This window comes from Quercus suber, unplaced genomic scaffold (genome assembly GCF_002906115.3).
Source record: "Quercus suber isolate HL8 unplaced genomic scaffold, Cork oak 2.0 scaffold_169, whole genome shotgun sequence".
NCBI classification, from domain to species: domain Eukaryota; kingdom Viridiplantae; phylum Streptophyta; class Magnoliopsida; order Fagales; family Fagaceae; genus Quercus; species Quercus suber.
This window is the reverse complement of record NW_027069629.1, coordinates 555,640-560,638: the sequence shown is the minus strand read 5'-3', so window position 1 is coordinate 560,638 and position 4,999 is coordinate 555,640. Positions and strand designations below refer to the sequence as shown.

Below are 4,999 nucleotides of genomic sequence, written 5' to 3'. Positions count from 1 at the left end.
AAAAAAAAAAAAAAAAAAAAAAAACACAAAGAGAGAGAGAAGAAAGTGATAGAATCACTTGGAGCCCTTTTCCTTCCACACCTTGGAAGAACCTTTCCGTCTAGCAAATCCTTGATCTGGTGGTGAGGGAGAAGAATTAAAACCGTTCAAGTTAGAAAGGAACATGAAGGATTTGAGAAGATCTCCAAGAGGAGCAAGAGAGGATTGAAGCTGATTCTGTCTTCTAGATGCTATCATGTCGTTGCTCTGTTGAGTGGCTAACCACTTATAGCAATTTGGTCGAGTATGACCCGCAACTTCACAATAATGATAAAGATGCTGCTTCTTTTGTTTAGGCTTTTAAGAGTTAGCCTTCTTAGCCCTAGGTTTTTTAACTTCTTTCTTATGCTGCTTAGGGGTTGCTCCTAAGATAGATTTACCCTTGTCTATGTTCTCACTTGCTAAATCAGTTTTAACATCATTGGTCTCAATTTCAACATTATTACTAGGAGGAACAAAAACAGTAGTACTAGTAGAAGTAATATTAGAAGAAGAGAAACCATACCCTAAACCTATTCGATCAGAAGAAAATTTCTAAAGACTGAGTATCTCATCAAGCTTTGCACTTGAAGTTATCTCCAATTGAGCTCTGACTTGAAACAGTTCTGCTTCAAGCTTCTTGGTCTTCTCAGCCAGGAAATAGTTTTCAAACCTCAGTGCTCCAATAGTCTGATTGGCTTCATCAAACTTTGTAGAAAGCTCTTCACGATCAAGTTCCACATTACTGAGCTTCTTGGTGGCCAGCCTATAAAGTTTCTCATGCTTCTCAGACACTTTGTACAATTTCTCATAAGCTGTATGCATATCATCTTGATCATCCATCTTCTCGAACTTAGAGTCCACCAAGTCCTATTCTTTGTCCACGTCTTCAACAATCCCCTTAATAGGATTGACAGTGACAGTGAAGGCATTCAAGATTCCGTCGTCCTCATTGTCGGAATCATCCTCAGGCTCAGTGTTGCTCAAGATAGCAGCAAGTGCCTTGCTCTTCTCAATGCTCTTAAGATAGGTAGGACACTCCTATTTCATGTGACCAAAGCCTTGACACCCAAAGCACTTAGGTCCTGCATGAAGAGTGTATTGATCGCCATCCCTAGCATCTTTCTTCCCTTTGTCTTGGCTTTTGAACTGAGAAGAACTAGATTGCCTACCGTCCTTGTCAAAGCCCTTCCTATTGGCATTCTTTATGAACTTATTAAATTGCTTGGTGATATATGACTTCATCTTAGAATCCTCATCATCTGAAGACTCATCAGTGTCACTGCTCTTGGCCTTCAATACCATGGTTTTGCCCTTACCTGACTTGCCAATTCTTGATAACCCTAGCTCATAGGTCTACAAATTTCCAACCAACTCTGTTAAAGGAATCTTGTCAATATCCTTTGATTCCTCGGCTACCGTAATCTTGGCATGAAATCTCTCGGGTAGAGATTTGAGCACTTTCCTCACAATCTTAGGTTCAGGAATGGTTTCCCCAAGATTAAAGGCTGAGTTCACTATGTCCTTGAGCTTGACATAGAACTCATCAAATGACTCATCTTCCTCCATCTTGATTTCTTCAAAGCTTGTAATGAGCCTCTAAAGCTTTGAATGTTTAATAGCCTTAGTTCTCTCATAGGTTGTCTGGACAATGGTCCATGCCTCCTTAGCAGTTTCAGTAGAGGATATCTTCTTGAACTCTTCATTAGTGACTGCACTGAATAAAGCATTCAATGCCTTGCTATTGAAGTTTGCCGTCTTGATCTTGGCATCATCCCAATCGGCCGGCGCTTCTTTTGGCTTGGTCCAGCCGATCTCTACAGTTTGCCACACTTTCTCATCTAAAGACTACAAGAAAGCTCTCATGTGTACTTTCCAGTATGCATAGTTAGTACCTTCAAATAAAGGATATATAATTAAAGACTGTCCTCTATCCATGAAAAACAGGGCTCAATGGATTAACACAACAAATATTAACCTTAATTAGAGTGTGCCTGGTCTGATACCATTTGATAGGCCAAAAAATGAATTGACCTCTTGTGATGGATTAATTGATTAATTAGCCAAATTCAATTAATTAATCAAATTAACATGCAAACGCGTGGTAGCATAAACAAATCACCAATTAAACTAAGTATGCAGTGGAAAATGAATTGACACGGTGATTTGTTTACAAATGGGGAAAACCAACACGGCAAAAACCCCATCGGGTTATTTTAAGGTCACCACTCCCAAAATTCTACTATTATCACAACAAATGGTTACAAGTAAAGGAATTCCAGTACCTTATACCAACCTACAGTTGAACCCTTACCCCAATACCCAATTGGACTTGTTCTATAATGACAATTTCTCTTTTTGATGCACGGCTCTCAGTATGTGACTACCCAATTGCACAGATCCCAATACGTGACTTCAATCACCAACTAGAGAAGGTTGTTAGCTGTAAAGTTCTTCAGTTCATCCACGATGAAGATCAAGAAGATGCTTGGTTACAAAACCCTGCGATGCACAAACACAGCAACTTCTACAAGAATGATGAACTAGGGCGAAACTTTGTTTTCGGTTACAATTTGCTTGAACAAACTTTGCTCAACACTTGTGCAACTTGTGTCCCCTTTGTTGGCCCTTAAAATAATCATTTTATATGTCTAGGATTGTGAGAAAAGAAAACCCAAACACATAATCACAGATTAGAGTCAAAACAGATCTGAAATTCTGTTTTTCATAAACCTCAACAGATGCCTATTTGTCGAGTTACTGTCGAGCAGCTGTCGAGCTACGAGGCTGGAACAGCTTCTTAAATCTCGATAGTAGGCTAGCTATCGAGCTTTAATGATAGACACTTCTTTAGCTTGAATCTTAGACAGACTTGCATGTCTTCAACACTTGATCTTGAAACACAATTTCTTGAAGAACACATCATTGATCTACCCAAATACAAGTAAAGTGCGTTTTGTCAAAGGATTAGCCAATTACATAAAGTAGTGACATATGTTACTAACAAGTGAATCACATATGTCCTAACAAGTTTTTTGCCATAAACTTTTTCCTTTTTCTTAAAATAGTTGAACAACTTTAAAATATCGAGAGGTGCAAGATTAAGACGAAGATCCATTATGAACGACGACAAAGAGCTACGAATTCAATCCCCAAAAGGCACAAAAAAAAAAAACCACTATTCAAGAATCGAATATTTGTGCAAGAGACCATTCATCCTAAAAAGAAGACAATTTCCTTTAAAGATTTGTTATGTAGTGACAAAAAAAAAAAAAAAAAACAAACAAACAAACAAACAAAACCAAACCCGTCAAGGACAAATTCTAAACAACATTGGCCTCTACTCGCAAAGTCCAATATTCAACCATGACCAATTGTGTGTTGCTTTGTTTCGAGTAACAAGCCCTGAAGAACTAAAGATTTTAATAAAGAATAATGACAAAGAAGAATAAGGATACACTAAAAATATATTCTAATATAAAAAATTCAATACATGTAACTACTAGTCTCATTATAGCACAATTGATATTTTTCATTGAGGAGTTATCATTTTATATTAAATGGTTGTTACATCAATACAATTTATTCCTTTTGTTAATATATTATATAAATCTATATAATAATAATAATAATAATAATAATAATAATAATAATAATCTATATCTATATATATAATAATAGGTGAAGCAGAGAGAAACTCAAATTAGAATTCCTAATTAGAGTTCTAATTTTGTGCCATGTGTCTAGATTTATCCTTCTAATTGTTCAATTCAAATTTGAAATTGGAGTCCAATTTTGCTCCATCTCTTATGAAACGCTGTCCTCCTCTCTTTTTTCCTGAATAATACTAGGTTCACCTCCCCTTCTAGAAATCTGTGTTTTACATTAAATATTGTGCTATTTTTTTTTTTTTGGCTAAATAAAACCTTTTGATATCAGACACGCCTGGTTTAACTCCCCTTTTGATACAACTCCCCACAGATCCAAAACTCTCAGATTCAACACCTCCAGAACTCACACGTTGACCCCAACAACACCCACGATGACTTCTTGGAGCCTTCGTGTTCTTGGGGCAAACACAAACAGTATCTCGCCTCAGCTTTACCTTTTATCTCTCACAAAGAGACTCAGACTAATCCTCCCAGTATATAAATTGGGGCAAACACCGTTCAGATCCACATCCCTCTCTTCTTCTTGTTTGTTCACTTCTCTCTCTCTCTCTCTCTTTAGAAGAGAGCATTTTTATTATTATTATTTGCAGGTTGAGTTTTGATTAGGTCAGGATTGAAATTCTCCATGGAGGGAGCAGTGATAAGGAATAGAGATAGTCATGCACCACTTTGATGATGTTTACATCAATCTGTGCTAATAAATTTCTCACAACCCATATTTTTTCTGAGCTTCTTTCTTTTATTTTTTCAGTTTGTGTTTATTAGTTTATTTTCTTGGCAATCTTCTGGGTCTTTTATATTCTATAGATTTTTGATGATGATGATTATTATTATTTATTTTTAGAAGAAAATTAAGATGAAAGAGGAAAAAGAAGAAGGAACCAAGTGATGCGGTCTTCTGTTTCAGAAGATCGAACCATGATGCGGACCATACAACATTTTGTTTATGGGAATAAACTTTGGTTTCTGATGGTTCCTTTTCTTTTTTTTTTCTTTTTTTTTTCTTTTTTTAAATTCAGTTTAACCATTTCGATGTTTGTTTCATGATAAAAAAATATACAATCAAAATCTTCCAATTACAGATTTTTGGGTTGTAATAAGATTTCCTTTTTCGAGTTATGGCCTATTGGCTTGAAGAACAAAATTATTTGGGCAAAAAAATGTTACAATATTATTTTGGAATTTTATTTAGTTTAGTTCAAATTGTTAACTGAGGCAGTGTCAATCAAAATGCATACACTACCTATAGACAAATGAAAATATTAACATAATGTTTTGGTACCCTGAACCCTAGATAAATATGGATGTAA

At 35.8% G+C, this 4,999-nt stretch overlaps 1 non-coding gene across 1 annotated transcript; it reads left to right on the top strand.

Moving 5' to 3' along the window:
- Positions 1-4,321: 4,321 nt before the first annotated feature.
- On the top strand, positions 4,322-4,421 carry LOC112007651 (small nucleolar RNA Z221/R21b). Its single transcript, XR_002882502.1, has one exon. It is a non-coding gene; the product is annotated as a small nucleolar RNA Z221/R21b (small nucleolar RNA).
- Positions 4,422-4,999: the final 578 nt, after the last annotated feature.